Raw genomic sequence first — 20,172 nt, forward strand, 5'->3', positions numbered from 1 at the left:
TCTAACCAGGTAATAATGCCGAATCTGAGTGTGTGTCTTTTCATGCCATTTACTTTTGATATCTTTCCAAATCGGATCTTTATCTTGTTCATGAGCAATGTCCTTTAAAGATGTGGTGATGAAGTTTTCAAAGGCGACTTTCTGAATGTAAAGAATACTGAAATTTTTCTCGAGGTTGCTTTCTGTGTTACTTTTCTCAAGCCCAGCCGGTGCGCGTGACAGCGCGTCCGCAACAATGTTCTCCTTGCCGGGAATGTAGACTATTGTGAAGCGGAATTCTTGCAGAAACAATGCCCAACGTTTTAACCTATCATGGTTTAATTTTGAAGACATAAGAAACTGTAATGCACGATGATCACTGTATACTTTTACGTGCTTACCAGAAAGAAAGAAACGAAATTTGTTAAATGCCCAAACGATAGCTAAAGCTTCTAATTCAGTAACGGAATAATTTTTTTCAGATTTTGTTAGCACTCGGCTAGCAAAAGCAATGGTTTTCTGTATGGTAGTGTCATTTTCTATGGCTTCTTGAAATAAATGGGCACCAAGACCAACTTTGGAAGAATCCGTGCTAAGGCAGAAATCTTGTGACAGATCTGGATGAGCTAGTATTGGCGCGTGAAGTAACGCTTCTTTCAAAGAATTGAATTCCAACTGTGCTTGTTCGTCCCAGTTCCAAATAGTATTTTTTCCAGTGAGAGAACAAAGTTTTGGTGTAACTAGAATTTGCATATTCAGAAAACGACGGTAAAAATTTACGAGACCTAGAAAACTGCGGACTTGTTTTTTTGTGGATGGAACTGGAATGGCTCTAATTGCTTCTAACTTTTCAGGATCCGGCTGAATGCCTTCAGAAGAAATAATATGTCCCAAAAACTTCACCTTTGTCCTACCGAATTCAGACTTTTCCAAGTTAACTGTAATTCCAGATTCTGCAAAAATACGTAACAAACTGTTGAGTATGCGGTTATGTTGTTCCCATGAAGCTTCTGCTATTAGAATATCGTCCACATATAAGGTGATGTGACGTTTTAAGAACTCAGGTAATATGGAATTTAACCCGCGAATGAATGCTGCTGAAGAAATGTTCAAACCAAAAGGAAGTTTCCGAAACTGATAACAAACGCCGAAACAAAGGAAAGCTGTGTATTTTCTACATTCTGGATGAAGTTCGATCTGATAAAAGCTGGATCTGAGATCAATGGAAGACAACACTTTTACACCATTAAAATTTTGAAGAAGTTCTTCCATCGTCTGCGGCCTGTCTGTTTCAGGAATAATGATAGTATTGATTTGTCTCGAATCTAAGACAAGTCTGATCGATCCATTTTTCTTCTCAACAACATGTAACGGATTGTTGTATGAGCTTACTGCAGGCTCAATAATGCCCTCGTCAAGCATAGATTGTATTTCTGTTCTAACACGGTCCCTATAATGCGCCGGAATTACGTATGGTCTAACACAAAATTTAGTATGCTCACGAACACGAAATTGGTATTGAAACCCCTTGATTGTTCCTGTTTTGTGAGTAAAAACTGTGGAATGTGCTTGTAAAATCTCAAAAAGGTCCTGCCTATCAGTGTCATTACAATTCTCAATTGTCTGAATTTTATTCTGAATAAACTCATTAATTTCAAATATGCCGTCGATGTCAACCCTGTCAGTACTTGCAGAGTGATTGTTGGTGTCTACTTCCGTAGAAAATTCCGAACTGTTGTCTAACAGAACGTAAAGCCGATTAATTTCCTCATCATGGTTTGAGAGCCAGTCTTCAAATTTCAAAGCTATTGACATACCTTCTTTCTCTAAACTTATTTCAGCATCGTGAAAGCTTAAAATTGCTTTGTATTCATTCAAAAAGTCTACTCCCAGTATAATTTCCGTCGACAATAATGGAACAATAAGAAAGTTCATAGAGAAGCTGTGGCTTTGACAAAAGAATTCTAAATTGGTTTGTTGGCGTACATCTACACTTTTTCCAAAGATTGCACCTTGTAATTTAATCTTACGTAACGGAAGTGTGGGGCAATCGTTCGCTTTGTTACATTTGCTAAAAGCTGTTTCGCTAATTACTGAAATGGGACTGCCAGAGTCAAGTACTGCCGTAAATTTTACGTCATTTACAGTAATGTGAATCACAGGATATGCAATGTTGTTATGTTTTACGTCGTGTTCCTGGAGTAAGATGTCCCTAATGTCTTCCATTTTTACGTAATTACTAGCTACGGCAGCTCCGTCGTCAGTTTCATAAGTACGTCTTGTGGCTGCCAGTGGTGTGAGTCATCGCCTATTGTCTCTTTGTTGGCGCGCGTCCTTATTGGGATTTGGAGGCCTAACTTCCACAAATTCGCCTTGCCCAGAGGGCCCAGCTCTGTTTAAAACTCGCCAGTTCTGATGCAATTCAGGTCTGTCGTTACGATCATATCGTCTGTCGTCATGTCGGTAGGTTCGATAGTTTCTTTCTTGTCGGTCATGTGGTGGAGAATTTCTGCCTGAGTCGTCACTGCGTGCTGGACCGTTGCGTCTAAAGTTATTCTGTCTCCCTTGATAATAGTTATATTGGTTCCCATATTGTCTGTTTCTCTGATTGTCTCTGTGATAGTCATTACCGCGGAAAGGTGATCTTTCCCTGTAACTATTACTCTGCCAGTGGTTGTCATATGGGTGGTGTCTGTTTTGGTCACGATTTACGTTGTAAGAATAGGTTTGTCGTGGCCATTTATTGTTTCTGTCGTCACGGAATTGAGACGGATGTGACCTGTAGTGATTGTTTTCCTGTTTTCGCATCCCGCGACTGTCTGTGTCAATTTCCAGTTCTTGTAACAATCCCTGAAATGCTTCAATGTCGTCTTTGCAACGTCCTGCCAAAATAATATGTCGTAAATGTTCAGGCAGTTTGATTAAGCAAATGCGGATGAGTTCTGAGGGGCTGTATGGGTTTGATAGGTACTGATTCTTGTGCAACATGTCTTCAAAATATTTGACAAGACTGGAAAATTCAGATTGTTCAAAGTGTTTCATCATCATGATGCTATGTTTTACGCGGTCTTGTGTGGCTTGAGACCAATATGCTGAGAGGAAGGCATGGTAAAATTCTCCTTCACTGTGGCAATCGTGAATGACCGATCGCATTCTTACAGCTGGTTCATTCTCTAAGTAGCCACACATAAATTCTAACCTGTGCTCCAATGACCAGTTGGGAGGGAAACAATGAGAGAATTGATGGAGCCATGCTTGTGGATGAATGTCGTTGCCAGAATTCTTAAATGTTTTGAATTTACGTGTAGTAATGAACAGCTTATAGTCAAAATCATCGTGTCGGCGAGTAGCATGTCGGTCATTGTCACGTCGTTTCGGCGGTTCCATCTCAAAATTCGGTGTACCTTGCCAATTTCTTTCATAATTACCGAAATGCCCTGTGCTATTATTTTGTGGCTTTTCCGTATTTCTATGTCCCTCTTCCCGTGTTGGAGCGCGAGTATCCTCTGAAATATGTAATTCTTGTATTACCTGTGTCAGCTGATCTTGTAATTCCCGCATTTCTCTTTTGTACTGTGTGTTGATTTGATTTTGATTTTGTTTGAATTTTCTAATTTGTTCATACTCTTCTGTGTCAGTGAAGGCTATGGGTCTTGTGTCATTCAGATCATCATCTACCTTTGTAGATAAGTTAGTGACCTGATCCGAAAGTTCGGCTACTTTCTCTGATAATGAACTAATTTCCCCCATGTGTCTTTCTACTGTGTCCTTTAAGTTTTCCTGAGTTTTTGCAAGTTGCGTAACCGAATCGGTAGATGCAACTGAGTCCATTTTAGCTTGCAAGGTCTCATGATTTTCATGAACAATAGTTTGCAGCTCTTTTATGGCTGCTTCGTGATTCTGTAATGCATTTTCATGCCGCGAAAAAATAGGCTGAAAATGCTCACAAATTTGTGTTTTTACGTCATTACAGACTTTTTGGCATTTCGATTCAATGTTATGTAACTCAGTAGTTAGATCTTCACGTGTTTGTTCAAGTGTGGTGTCTAACTTCCGAAGATTTTGTTCCATTGTGTCTAACTTTTGAAGATTTTGTTCCACTGTGTCTAACTTTTTAAGATTTTGTTCCACTGTGTCTAACTTTTTAAGATTTTGTTCCATTGTGTCTAACTTTTGAAGATTTTGTCCCATCTGTCTCTGATTTTGTTCCATTTGTTGCATTAGTTGTAATAACAATGCATTAGTGTCTGGAATCTGTTCCTCTACTCTTTTCGGCAGTGCATTTGCGCCGGCAACATTCACATTTAGACAAGCTGAAAATGTGTCTTGACTTATTTGAGAAAACGGTGAGGACGCAAAACCTGAATCTACAGTATTTGCAATACTGTGTCCTATCATTTCGGATTCCTGAGGCGAGCTGTTGCCGACCGACCGATCGATAATGCTTCCCTGTTCACTACCTGTTTGACTGTCTACGCCATTGTTTGACGTCCGCTCCATTTCCCTATGCACAGTTACCAAATTACTACTTTGAACATTAGTTAACTCATTACACAGTGGCGCTAACACATTGCTTTCGTCTTCACTGTCGTTTCTCAGTTTACTTTGGAGCCGAGTGTTACGTTTTTCACACGCCATTATTGTGACAATATTTCACACGATAACACAGAAAAACACAATTTGAAGAGCAAAAATAGGAGAACACATTAACATAGCACTGAAAATAATATCTAGTTAATTGCAGCTGCGAAATACTTGGTGCAAATCTACATGCATACCACAACTGTTTTACAGTACAACAATGAAAGACTGCAACTACAAAGGAGATTCCCTCTACAATTACGCACTAGCAATAAACAAAATCTACACTAATTACACAAACTACAAGAAAAAAAAATCAGAAGATTCCAGTGAGGTATCCTAGGCTAAGGGTCGACATATGAAACGTCCCCTTAGAACAAATTTTACATGTGAAACGTCCACTTAGAACAATTATACAAGCCTGTGCTTAACCTGACACACAATATTATTTAGCGCAACGCAATCTGACTTTCAATAACCCCTACAAAACAATGGCCCTGACTAACTTTAACCTATACCTTTTACAAATCACTTACCTCATAAAAATCTTCGCTACTCAAGCTACTGCAAAACAGCGAGCGCCACTACTGCCAGCTAAATAAAAGATTCAAACTACTGAAGGTACTAACTACTGATAGGGATAGTTAGCAAATGAAAGATATTAATGGAGAACAAACAATGTATTTACCTTAATATTCATAATTGACATCCAGTATTACAAAACTCCGCCATCTCTCTCCCCACATCCACCACTGCTGGCGGCTCACCTCCAACTGCGCAACGCTACGCGCTGTTCACATCCAGTTATAGCAGTTCATGACAACAATGGCAGACAACAATGCAAACTAGCCACAGGCTGCAAACAGCACAGCCAGTGATTTTCATACAGAGCGCTACGTGGCATTACCAATATAAAAATCTAAACAGCCTACTTACATAAAGAAAACATAAACAGCCTACTTACAGTTATTAGGTTGTGGTCGCTCGTGGTGGCATTGCCTATAACTCTCCAGTTCTTTATTAAATTGGCTGCGTTATGTGATGTTAAGGTAACGTCTATGTTCGTGCCTTGTCCTCCTCCTGCTGTGTAGGTAGGAGGATTGCCCGGCTTGTTTGCCACCACGAGCTGTGAAGCCATTAGAAAGTCCTCTACTTTGGCTCCATTCGCATCTCTGGTGCCGCTGTACCATAGGGGGGATTTTGCATTGATGTCAGCTGTTATTATTATTTTTCGTCCTCGCAACGCCGTGGTGACTCTTGCCAGATGTTCCAAGTGTCGTTCTATTTCATCTCCATATTGAAAATACATGTTTATGAGTATAATTGCTCCCATTGGTGACTGGAGCTCCACGACGTTGCAGTGACGAGTTGCGAATTGTGAGAGGGTAGTTACCCTTAGGAGTTTATTTGTTATTATTATTGCTGCTCTAGGATCCTCATCTCTGCTGACAATCTGCCATGTTGTAGCAGCAAAGGCTATTTTCCCAGCTTGGGAGTACGGCTCCTGTAGGCAGAGCACATCTAGTCTCCTCTCCTCCACCTCTTTACGGAGCTCCTGCATAACAAGTCGACTGTTATGCGTATTCAGTTGTCCAATTGTTATTTCTGTCGTCATGGGAAGTATGTGTGCATATGGTCGTCTGGCCAGGTCTTACTCCAGCCGAAAGCAATTCGTCCATTTGCCAGTACGGCCTGTTCGTAAATGTCCTGAAGGTCAAACTTTTCACTGCGTCTCTCAAAAACTTTTTTGAGTAAGTCTCGCAGGGCTCCGAAATCGGTTGGGAGATTCACTGACTTGAGCTGTATTCTATCTACAGCCTCCATTACCGAGAAGGTTACCTTTCTTCCCTCTTCGTGTCCTACACGGACCACATGCCGTAAGGCAGTGGCCAGGGTAATCGGCTCTTCCAGTCTGGCCAGTTGCATCGTGTACTCGATGTTGGGATAAACCCTTACCGGGTCCACGGGTGGCAATCTGACCACTGGGGTGTTATGCACTGTGGGCTTCGAGCTTGTGCTTGTGACAGCACTATCTTGTATGGGTTTTACTCTAGGTTTTATCGGAGATATTTCTGTTGTAGGATGCTCTTGCCGCTTTGGGTGGATTGTCGGCTTTGTTTCCCTTCGTCGAGGGGCGGGATCCATGTTTAGCACTGGAGGATCTGTCTGTATGTTTTTGTCTATCATATAAGGCTCCGTTTGTATGGCCTTATCTATTATTTCCGTTTTAGTGGCACTTGAAAGCGCCATTAGGAAGTTCTTGAATCTGGTTGCCCTCATGGCGTCCCGCCTCCTCTTACTTGGGGATTTATGTTTTAGCATCCTATTTCTTGGGCTGTGATCAGCCATAGTCGATTTTTGAAATAAGTCGTTGCTCCAACATTCTGTATGTTGGGCAACTGCGTCCCGAGGCTCCGCATGACTTCTTCCCTCGGTTTTTGCAGGGGATGCAAACCGCTGCTGCTTTACAGTCTTTGCGGTTATGTCCACTTGTACCACACTTCGTGCAAGCCGACTCCCTGGTGCACATCCTTAGGATGTGGTCCAGGTCACCACAGTTGTGGCAGCGAGGTACCACGATGTAGTCTCTTACGTTGATTGAGTGAAAACCTACATATAATCTGCTCATTGCTGTAATTCTTTTCCACATCTGTGCCGTGACCTCAGCTACGTGATGTACCACATCACGCCCCCGAGGCCCCGTCTTAAATCTCAATTTAAAGCTCTTTCGGAATTCTTCCTCATCTATGTCATCAAAATTCTGCTCTCTTATTGTATTTGTCAGTTCGTCATCTGTCATGATGGTTGGTACGTCGTAAAGAATTACAAGTGGATTCCTTTTCTTGGGAGGTTCGCACTTGACTAGTGAATTTAATTTTTGATTATTTAATATTTTTTCTTTGTCCTCTTCTGAGGCCACTTCTACTATTACTGAGTTTCTGCTAGGTTTTATTCTTTTTATTCTGATCTTGTCTTTGGTCGGGTTTATGGTTTTCGTAAACAGCTCTTGTATTTTCTTAACACTGGTGTCTTGCCCAGGCAGTGTCCTGAGGAAGACCGCAGTGTCTGTTCTTTTGACTGCTTTGTCAATACTATCTTTTGTAGTATGCGGCTTGGTTGGCGCCTGCGCAGCCACCGCCGCCCAAGTCTTAGTCGGTTGGTTTCTCAATCTTTGATTTTCTTTTTCCAATTCTTCTACTCGTCCTTCTAATTTAGTGTGGGCGATGGCCCATGCAGTAAGTTCATTTTTAATAATTGTTAAAGCCGCTTGGCTTATTTTCCCGTTTTTGACATTCTGCTCTAAGAGCAGTGAAATTCTTCCATGCCTTTGTGTCACTGATTCACCTTCTGCCTGTCCCAGCTCGTCCTGGGGAGAGGGATCAGGCGCAAAAGAAGCGCGTTTGGTCGCACAAGAATCACTCGTTTCGTTTGCCGCCATGATGAGTAACGAGTGATAAAAGAGACAGAGACAGAGATTGGAAAACGTCAAGCAAATAATTGAGGACGTAGGTTGCAAGTGCTACTCTGAGATGAAGAGGTTAGCACAGGAAAGGAATTCGTGGCGGGCCGCATCAAACCAGTCAGTAGACTGATGACAAAAAAAAGTCATCAGATGATAAAAACGACTTGCAAAATGATTTAGATAAGATTTATGTATGGTGCGAAAAGTGGCAATTGACCCTGAATAAGGAAAAGTGCGAAGTTATTCACATGATTACTAAAAGAAATCAGCTAAATTTAGATTACGCGATATGTCACACAAATCTGAAGGCTGTAAATTCAACTAAATACTTAGGGATTACAATTACAAATAACCTAAATTGGAACGATGACATAGATAATATTGTGGGTAGAGCAAACCACAGACTGCGATTCATTAGCAGAACACTTAGAAGGTGCAAGAGGTCTACTAAAAAGACTGCTTACACCACGCTTGTCCGCCCTATTCTGGAGTATTGATGTGCAGCGTGGGATCCGCATCAGGTGGGACAGGCGGATGACATCGAAAAAGTACAAAGAAGGGCAGCTGGTTTTGTATTATCGCTAAATTGTGCGTTAACCATGTCGGATTTTGTACCTGCAAAACATCACTTGCGGCAAGTGTCACACTTCTGTTCTCATCTCAAGGAATGTGTTGCGGGAAGTCGTCAGGTGCTAGTAGATGTGTGTGGAGAGTGCTGTATAGAAAACAACGTGCAGAGATTGGTTACGACGATTCCAAGGCGACGATTTTGAAGTTCGTGGCAAAGTGCATCCTAGCCGGAGTTGTGTACCGTAAGCTGCTGGAACGGGGTCAAACGATGAATGCTACGAGGCACAACTACTGATCTGAGTCGCGCACTCCAAGACGAAACGCCGCAGTGTGCTCAGAGACTTGGCAAAGCAATTCCGTTTCTCGAAAGTGCCGAACAAATTCGTGTGAAGGATATGATTACGTTCAAATATCAGACGCTGCAGAGTATTTCAACAAGGATAAAAAATCAGTCGTCAGGTGCCCAAAAAAGCTTTATTTGGTTCACTTTACCGGTTTCAATAGTTTAAATTGTCATCTTCAGAAGTGAAACAGCCTCAAATCACAGGTTAGCCAACGTCAAAATAAGAATCGGAGGGTAGTGTCCAACAAAGAATTGACCAAAAAAATACATACGTGAAACAAGTATTTTAAAACCAAATGTACAGTGATTGAACACAAGAAGTAAAAAGGGATTTCTTAATACAAATGTAAAATAGTGAAGCTTGAGGACCACAACGTATCTCCGTCACAGAATCATCGCAAAAAAACTGGTAATACGCGCAATGAGTGGCAAACAATAAACTGCCAAATCGTAAATCGTACACAGTTCATGCGACGAAAGTCAGCCTGTATACCGATGACATGAAGGGCATTAACCTCCCCTGTAAACCAAGTGAGAGCGCTAGTGAGCTTAGAAACTTGAATGGATACTTGCGCTGCCACTGTTGTATACTTTATTAAACATAAAAAAAACCATGCAACATGATTAACATAAGCATTTAAACAGATAATGAACAACGGAGCAAGTGTTAAGCAAACAAAAACGTAAAAATAAAACATCATTCCTACATAACGGGAGCTGAATAAATTCAGGTAAAAACGTTTTTTCAACAAGACGAAAAAAATCTCGGGTGAACAGCCTGGTATGGGTGTGCATAGAACACAATATTTCAGCAATCAACCACGTTGCCAACAGGTGCGCTAACGTACTGACCGGCGGTGGTCCGGCGCCAGGTATATACAGGGTGAGTCACCTAACGTTACCGCTGGATACATTTCATAAACCACATCAAATACTGACGAACCGATTCCACAGACCGAACGTGAGGAGAGGGGCTAGTGTAATTGTTTAATACAAACCATACAAAAATGCACGGAAGTATGTTTTTTAACACAAACCTACGTTTTTTAAAAATAGAACCACGTTAGTTTTGTTAGCACATCTGAACATATAAACAAATACGTAATCAGTGCCGTTTGTTGCATTGTAAAATGTTAATTACATCCGGAGATATTGTAACCTAAAGTTGACGCTTGAGTACCACTCCTCCGCTGTTCGATCGTGTGTATCGGAGAGCACCGAATTACGTAGGGATCCAAAGGAAACGCTGATGGACCTTAGCTACAGAAGAGACTGGAACAACACATTACGTCCACATGTTAACAGATTTTTATTGGTCTTTTTCACTGACGCACATGTACATTACCATGATGGGTGAGGTACACGTACACACGTGGTTTCCGTTTTCAATTACGGAGTGGAATTGAGTGTGTCCGGACATGTCAGGCCAATAGATGTTCAATGTGGTGGCCATCATTTGCTGCACACAATTGCAATCTCTGGCTTAATGAATGTCGTACACGCCGCAGTACATCTGGTGTAATGTCGCCGCAGGCTGCCACAATACGTTGTATCATAACCTCTGGGGTTGTAGGCACATCACGGTACACATTCTCCTTTAACATACCCCACAGAAATATGTCCAGAGGTGTAAGATCAGGAGAACGGGCTGGCTAATTTATGCGTCCTCCACGTCCTATGAAACGCCCGCCGAACATCCTGTCAAGTGTCAGCCTAGTGTTACTTGCGGAATGTGCAGGTGCACCATCATGCTGTTACCACATACGACGACGCGTTTCCAGTGGGACATTTTCGATCAACGTTGGCAGATCATTCTGTAGAAACGCGATGTATGTTGCAGTGCTCTCCGATACACACGATCGAACAGCGGAGGAGTGGTACTCAAGCGCCAACTTTAGGTTACAATATCTCCGGATGTAATTAACATTTTACAATGCAACAAACGGCACTGATTACGTATTTGTTTATATGTTCAGATGTGCTAACAAAACTAACGTGGTTGCATTTAAAAAAACGTAGGTTTGTGTTAAAAAACATACTTTCGTGCATTTTTGTATGGTTTGTATTAAACAATCACACTAGCCCCTCTCCTCACGTTCGGTCTGTGGAATCGATTCGTCAGTATCTGATGTGGTTTACGAAATATATCCAGCGGTAACGTTAGGTGACTCACCCTGTATAGGACAATCCCCCTCCCGCTCCTCCCTCAGGCGCTTCCTGTGAGTCGGTGCGGTCCAGGTGCAGCGTCCGTTCTGCCGCCGTCTGGGCGCTGCGTCCTAGGTCTGCTCGTTCAGGAGGCTCTGCCAGCACCGCTCTCGTTACTAGAGTCACGCACTGTCTGTATGTGAAGGTTAATCTCAGGACTTATTGTAGAGACTTTGAAACGGTTCTCACTAACGGACTGATGTCCGCCCCTGGTAGCTGAGTGATCAGCGCGACGGAATGTCATACCTAACGGCCAGGGTTCGATTCCCAGCTGGGTCGGAGATTTTCTCCGCTCAGGGACTGGGCGTTGTGTACACTCTAGGAAAAAAAACCTTTTTTCTTCTCAATCCGGGTGATCGCGGGTTCCCACGCCTTGCTAAGGATGTAACCGCTGTCATGATTTAGTTGCGGCTCCCTTACTCTGATCTCTATGGCTTCTTTGAGGACACAGTCCCAGTATTTGGAAGTCTGTGTCAGGATTTTGGTTTGGTCATCATCCGTGCTGTGGAGTTCCGACAGGCAATGCTCGGCGATTGCCGACTTACTGTGCTGTTGCAGTCTAGTGTGCCGTTGGTGTTCTCGGCATCGGTCCTCAATGGTACGAATGGTCTGGCCTGTGTGTACACTACCGCATTGGCAAGGTATCTGATAAACCCCTGATTTAAGTAGACCAAGGTTGTCCTTGACACTACCAAGAAGGCTCATGGTTTTGCTTCGAGGATGGAAGATGGTTTTTACTTGGTTTTTACGTAAAATGCGTCCAGTTTTTCCGGATGAGGCCCCACAAAACAGAATAATATCCAAGGCCACCTCCTCCTGATTTTCATCCTCAGTTTCCGCCGGTGCTGCAGGTGTGGGATGTAGAGCCTTCCGAATTTGCCCTTCCTTGTAACCGTTCCTCCATAACACGGTCTTCAGATGGTCCAATTCTTGTTGGAGACTGTCCCTGTCGGAGATGGTGTGAGCTCTGTGTAAAATCGTTTTGAGCACACCATTCTTTTGTTCCGGGTGGTGGCAGCTATCCCCATGTAGGTACAAATCGGTGTGCGTCTTCTTCCTATACACGCTGTGGCCCAAAGTGCCGTCAGCTCGTTTTCTAATCAAAACATCTAGGAAAGGGAGCATCCCATCCGTTTCGATCTCCATGGTGAACTTAATATTCTCGTGTCTGGAGTTGAGATGTGTGAGGAACTCTGCCAGTTTATCTCTTCCATGTGGCCAGATAACGAACGTATCATCCACATATCTAAAGAAACAGATGGGTTTTAGATGTGCTAATTCAAGAGCTTCCTCCTCGAAATGTTCGATGTACATATTTGCGACAACGAATAAGAGTGGACTCCCCATGGCTACTCCTTCTGTCTGCTCGTAGTATTCACCGTCAAATAATAAGTAGGTTGATGTCAGAACATGTCTGAAAAGGTTTGTGGTCTCTTCGTCAAATTTCTGGCAGATGAGTTCGAAGGATTCTTGTAACGGAACTTTAGTGAATAGAGGTACCACGTCGAAGCTCACAAGTACGTCAGATTCGTTAAGCACAAGGATGCTGATGCGTCCCAGGAAATCCACGGAGTTAAGGATATGGTGTGTACATCTCCCAACGTAAGGGTTTGAGGTGCTTGGCGAGAAGGTACGTTGGGGCACCAATATTGCTGACAATGGGACGTAACGGAATCTATTCTTTGTGCACCTTCGGCAGTCCGTAAAGTCTAGGAGGAACAGCAGCCCTAGGGCGTAGCTTCTTGGTGATCTCGTCAGGGATTTTTTCAACAGTTCATGGTGGTGCCATGGGTCAGCGGAGAAGAAGCGGCGATACGTTAAGCTCTTCAGTGTCCCATGACGAGGCCGGCGGCTGGACGCGAGTCCACAGGTGAGACATGTGAGTGATCTACAGCCGGGCGCCGATGGATGACAGTGGAGACCGCAGCCACGAAGGCGTACGAGGGGCCCTGCGCGTGTTTACATGTTAAGTTTATAAGTAGAACCGTGCCTGTAGGTCGTCGAGATGCTAAATGAAGCTGGTATGCAGTAGCTAGTAAGCCTTGGCAGGCGTTTCAGCAAGCCAGTTTGTGACAGTTTCACAATAAACAGTGTAGTAGTTCGTGCCTATGCAAGGAGAAGAACGTTACGAAGTAAAATAAATCTTTTGTAGATTAACAGATATTGGTATGTACTGGATGGAAACGACAAAATGAAAGAGTTGGACTCCAAGTAGGTTACTATACATCATCTAACAGAGAAGCTATACCACCAAAAAACAATCTTTTTTCATTGCGAGTTGATCATTCAGGAAATCCTTAGACTGAAGGCAGGAATATTTATAAATTTTAACGTCTTCTGAAAGATTCATTTAGCACCCTTTGTCGATGCAAAATTACCGTATTGAGTCAAGCGGGCGGCGAAAATACGTGTTTTCAGTTTCAAGATTTTCAGAAAAGGTTGACTTACAGCTATTCCCACAATTTTTCTTGAGCAGAAGCTCACGAAAACGGGTCTTGAAAGCCCTCCCTGTCTGTCCTACACAAAAACTCGGACAACCATTGCACTGCATTTGATACATATCAGATTTGAGATATACGTCGGTTTTAAGCGAGTCGTTATGTGTGAAAAGCAATTTAGTGACATTACTAGCCGCGAACGCTACATTGAGGTTATGTTTTGCTAAACAGCTTGAAAACCCGATATGACATGTCCCATAGAAAAGGAAGTGTAAAGTATTTTCTTTTCCCAGTGAACCCATCCTAATCAAGCAAAGAAGAATGGGTGTGCTTGTTAGTTTCAGCGTTATAAAGTTTTTGTAACAGCTAGCCTTGTTGACAGAAATGTTGTTAAGTACTGTGGCAACAGTAGAGGGGAGTAAAAGTGACCTCAGACATGCAGTTAAACATAGCGTGAGAAAACGCCACTTTGCGCGTACCATACAAGGACGAGGGAAGAAGCATGAACGATGTTACCTGTCGTAGTATGTTTCCTGCAGATGTCAGAGCTATTAAGTCGAGGAAAGTAAATTCATGGGACTGATTTTCTATTTCGTACGTAAATTTTATTTTCGGGTGGTAGCATCTCACATTGTCACTGTTGTTGTTGATGTGGTCTTCAGTCAAGAAACTGGTTTGATGCAGCTCTCCATGCTACTCTATCATGTGCAAGCTTCTTCATTTCCCAGTACCTACTGCAACCTACATCCTTCTGAATCTGTTTAGTGTATTTATCTCTTGGTCTCTCTCTACGATTTTTACCCTCCACGCTGCCCTCCAATACTAAACTGGTGATCCCTTGATGCCTCAGAACATGTCCTACCAACCGATCCCTACTTCTAGTCAAGTTGTGCCGCAAATTTCTCTTCTCTCCAATTCTATTCAAAACCTCCTCATTAGTTATGTGATCTACGCATCTAATCTTCAGCATTCTTCTGTAGCACCACATTTCGAAAGCTTCTATTCTCTTCTTGTCTAAACTATTTATCGTCCACGTTTCACTTCGATACATGGCTACACTCCATACAAATACTTTCAGAAACGACTTCCTGACACTTAAATCTATACTCGATGTTAACAAATTTCGCTTCTACAGAAACGCTTTCCTTGCCATTGCCAGTCTACATTTTATATCCTCTCTACTTCTACATTGTCACTAAGAGATATGAAATCACTCACATCGCCTGTGAAGGAGAGAGGGAGACTTTGAACGGACAGGGATGTGATGACATTTACCCTGCCACACGCCATGTTAACCAGACTTCGACCCTTCCGATTGCCATTCATTTCGGTCCACGCAGCGTAGCCTTTCTGGACGATACTTCACGTCTTTTAACGCTTTCCAAAACTGGCTCCACAGGGGGGATCACCCCAAAATAACTTGAATGTTTTTTATCGTGGAATCCGTTAGTTATCCGAAATGTGGGAAAAGGCCGTAGCTGCCGAAGGACACTTTCAGCATATCATTTTACACCATTCTATTACGAGGGTTGTGCAGAAACTAATGCACCGCATTTTTTTTTCTCAGCCGAATACAATGCTACGAAAGCGAAGCGTTACGTATGTATTATTTGAAGACTCCTGAGTGAGCGCGACAAGTTTCCGTATTTTGCGACAGACGGCGTAGCTGCAGGACAGTTTCAAAATGGCGTCTGTAGGCAATGTACGTTACAAGCAGCGTGCCGACATTGAAATTCTGACTGCAGAGAAAGAAACTGTGGGGTACATTCACAAAAACGCTGTGCAAAGTCTATGGGGCATCTGTTGTCTACAGATGTACTGTTAGTGTCTGGCCACGGACGGTGAGGTCACCAGAAAGCGGTTCGGCGGAGCTCCACGATTTACAGCGGTCGGGGAGACCATCCACGGCTGTGGATGTTGCAGCTAACCATGTCGTTCGCGAGGACAGACGCATTACGATTCGGCAGTTGGCCCTGCATCTGTCAATCAGCAAAGGAGGTGTGGATGCAGCTATCCGCATATTCGAAAATGTGTGCGAGATGGGTCCCACGGTATCTAACGGTGGATCACAAATCGTATAGAAAAGACAATTGTCTTGATTTTTCGCAACGTTTTGAAGCTGAGGGGGAGGCCCTTATAATGTATTATGGTAAGAAGAATAGATGCTGAATGATGAATGCATGCAGCTTGCCGCTAACTTTGTGTAATGTCTTGTCTGTATAGACGTGTATCTGTTGCCTTTAAGATCCCTTCACTTTCACACATAAACCTATACACTAAAGTAAGGGCCTCCCGTTTTGTCTTTAGGCTGATCCGTGATAAGACAGGCGAAAAATTAGACTAATGGAGGATTATTAGTATTTTCTCAAATTTTCATTCGCTCTCTCTCTCTCTCTCTCTCTCTCTCCTTTATCGGTGTACAGTTTTTGATATAATATTTCATTACGTCAAATCAGCCAAATAGAATCTCTGGTGGAGCCCTTCGTCTTAGTATTCAGCGGCTGGCTTGCTGTAAAAGATCTTTACATTTATTATTATTGTTAAGCGCTGCATTCAGTTGGGAAAATCAATCGTTTGAACAATTCGTTCCTTTTACGAAAGATTTCGAATTCCAGATGTGTACGAAGCCTTTTTGGACGATTTAACAAAGACTCGGTGATTGCAGGCTCTCTTCGACACAGCTGAAACTTCCCCTCTAATTACAGGGCTAACGCGATCGTCAATGATTCAGACAAAGAACTCATCCGTTCATTCACTGCAGAATTAAAGGGGTCACAAACCTTATTTATGAAGGAAATCGTATATTCATTCCATCTCCATTACATGTCCAGATCTCTGTTGGTTTCAAGTCTTAATTATTTTCCGTTACAGTTTCTTTCTCTTCAAACAACCCGCTAGTGGCACAAATGTTAATAGCTCGCTTTAGCGAGAAGAAAAGCAAATATGTCTCTTTTAGAAACCCGTCAATCTTTCACCAGATACTTCCGAAGCTCTCCTAGTTACCCGTCTAACAACCTTGGAGAATACATACATGTATCTCTGTTATTCCAAAGAATAAACGCACTAGAAAATACTTCGGCGTCGACGAGCTGTCGCCGCATATGTTACTAGAAAATCAGATCAGATACTTTTCCAAAGTAAATAAATGTGGATGGTTTGATTGACAATGATTAATTGTTGCGTGGTAGAGGGTATTTTTCTGTGGGGACATTACACCCTCTTGTCCTAGATTGCGACAGGTTGTGACAGGTGATGAAACCTGAGTTCACCATTTTGGGCCCGGAAGAAGAAGACACTCGATGGAATGGCGCCATTCCCACTCCCCACACAAGAAAAACTTCAAAGCACCTGCTTCCGCCGGTAAGGTCATGATCGCCGTGTCCTGGGACTGTGAATGTGCGATTCTCATCGATGTGATGCCAAGAAGCGGTACCATTAATTCAGAAGCATACGTCAACACATCGACAAAACTCGAGACGCACTTCCGGCGACTTTTACGCCACCGCAACCCAGGACATGTTTTGGTCCAATACGATAACGCTCGGTGCCAGACAAGTCTGAGGACTGCTGAACACATCGCAAAACGGGGTTGTACAGTATTACCCCATCCACCCTACAGCCCTCACCTAGCCCCCTCGAACTTCCATTTGTTTAGGCCATTAATGGCTCTGAGCACTGTGGGACTTGACATCTGAGGTCATCAGTCCCCTAGAACATATAACTACTTAAGGGGCTCCGGAACGCTCTATACTTGCACTGTTAAAATAACGCTTATAAATTACATCTTTCCTCACAAAGTATTTGAGGTAGGAAGTTGAACTTTTTACAGATTATTTATTGGAATATGGGCTACAAATTAACACAGGGATTTTACAAAATTTTAGTTCAGTTATTAAAGATGATTTTTTTTTCAATTGTAATGAAAATTCACAACATTTTTTTGCAATTTTTTATTTATATATTCAAAAATATACAGTTTTTTGGAAAAAGGCTGTGTTAAATTACGCAGAAGGTACTGTGTAACATTTACTGAAAGTTTGAAACAAATATGTTTGGAAGATCCTTAGAAAACATGTAATTAGTATGAGAAAATAAATGTTTTGGGAATCGAGCGACAAAGATTGGATTAACTTTTTAGTGCATTCCAGGTCCATAGGATGGTTTATCTTCATCCTCTGCAAACTCCTCCTCCAGCTTCCTCTTGTTCCTCCTCCTGTTTACTCTTGCTTGTATTTCTAGACTCTTTACAGCCCTGTCTGCAGCCCGAAGGCGTTCCTTGTCTAAAGCAAGCATCGCTCGTACCATGTTAGAACCTATCTTCATTCCAATATTTCTAAATACCTTGCACCTTACAATGTTGCCATCATTGAAATTTGAAATATGGATTTCTAATAACTTTACTTTTACTCATTATTATACTTCAACAAAACAGAGACTCAAGAAACAGAATTAATTACGAATATTTTCGAGATAACGACAGAGTAAATAAACATGAAACAATCAACAATCACACCAGCGATATATATTGAACCATCACAGGTTAGCCACAACACATACTTTATCTCACATCACTAAAATGTACCTCATGAACACGGACGTTAATAATAACACCATTTGACAGCAGTTTAACAGCGCCACAGTGGGTCACGCCCATGTAGAACACATTTCTAAAGAAATTTAAAAATAGTTGTAGTCTTCGGAATTGAATAAATTATATATCTATTAAAAGGTAATAGTCTGCAGATTCAGAAAACGCAAAAAAGTAAAAATTGAACTTTTCATGATTTTGAGCCTTTCCAGAGCCCCTTAAACCTAACTAATCTAAGGACAACACACACATCCATGCCCGAGACAGGATTCGAACCTGCGACCGTAGCGGTCTCGCGGTTCCAGACTTAAGCGCCTTGAACCGCTTGGCCACACCGGCTGGCTTTGGGCCATTAAAGGATGCCATTCGTGGGAGACATTTTGTGGACGATGAGGAGGTGATTCACACAGTGAAGCACTGGCTCCGTCACCAGGGCAAGGATTGGTACCGACAGGGCATACATGCCCTTGTTTCGCGCTGGAGGAAGGCTGTAGAATGGTATGGGAATTACGTGGAAAAATAGGATGTGTAGATAAAACACCATTCTCTGTTGTGTGTAATTGTCATTATGTTTAATATCGAATTGTTGAAGAGGACAACGGCCTTTCCGCAGTAGTTACACCGGTTCCCGTGAGATCACCGAAGTTAAGCGCTGTCGGGCATGGTCGCCACTTGGATGGCTGACCATCCGGGCTGCCATGCGCTGTTGCCATTTTTCGGGGTGCACTCAGCCTCGTGATGCCAACTGAGGCGCTACTCGACCGATTTGTAGCGGCTTCGGTCAAGAATACCATCATAGCGACCGGGAGAGCGGTGTGCTGACCCCATGCCTCTCCTATCCGATCTTCCGCTGAGGATGACACGGCGGTCGGATGGTCCCGATGGGCCACTTGTGGCCTGTAGACGGTGTGTTTATTTTTTTATTTTTTGTAGAATTGTTGAAGAAAAAAATGCGGTGCATTATTTTCTGGGCAACCCTCGTAAAAATAAAGGTTGGTATACACCTAATACTTCCAGTTTTCTGCAACTGCTCTAAGCGCAGAACTCCATAAACTGTTTCTATGACTTTATTGCCGTATGTCTTCACAGACTTAAAACGACGCTATCGACCAGAACACTACGAAGCATGCTGTTGTTCTCGGAAACAATATTTCTGAGTAACATAATCATTACGCACCGTTCGATTTCCTTTTTCTCCCAGCTGCGGCCGATCGTAAATTTCCGTGCGCAGCCGGGTCGACCTCAGCGCGCCTGCGCGCTGCCGCTATAAACAAACGTTTTACGACGGCGCAGCGTAATCGCGCCTAATCACCGGCGTGCAGCGCGGCGCCGGTCCGCGGTTCGCTTCCCAAGTGGGTCGGCGCTGGCGCGCGGTGTGCCCGCAGCCCGCGGGCCAGCCAGGTAGAAAGTGAGTTCGCCGCGACCGCCGGCTGTCCCGGGGGGGAATGCGGCGCGGCCGGGGTTCGACCTTCCGCGGTCGCCGGGTCTGGGCGGGGCGTGGCCAGCGGCCCTCGGCTGGGGCCGCGTCGCAGACACAGCGCGGGTAGACGCCGGGCCGCGCGCCGGCGTGGGCGGCCTTTCGCATTCGGCGCTCTAACTCAGGCGTGCCGCAGCCGCGCGTGGCCCGTAAATTTCTCTCGCCGTATTACTCACCGACGCCCCCCAGCATTAGGCGGCTAATACAACGCTTGAACGTCTCAGGTCATAAATAGACCGCCGTTCTATTACAGAGAACTAAAAAAAAAACTAAACTCCTTCCGAACAGACCACGATTGCCAACGTTACCGACCGGCCGCCGTGTCATCCTCAGCACACAGACGTTAAATGGCTCAAATGCCTCTGAGCACTATGAGACTTAACTTCTGAGGTCATCAGTACCCTAGAACTTAGAACTAGTTAAACCTGACTAACCTAAGGACATCACATATATCCATGCCCGAGGCAGGATTCGAACCTGCGACCGTAGCGGTCGCGCTGTTCCAGACTGTAGCCACAGGCAACACTG

The sequence above is a fragment of the Schistocerca cancellata genome, chromosome 2 (genome assembly GCF_023864275.1).
Source record: "Schistocerca cancellata isolate TAMUIC-IGC-003103 chromosome 2, iqSchCanc2.1, whole genome shotgun sequence".
Taxonomy (NCBI): Eukaryota; Metazoa; Arthropoda; class Insecta; order Orthoptera; family Acrididae; genus Schistocerca; species Schistocerca cancellata.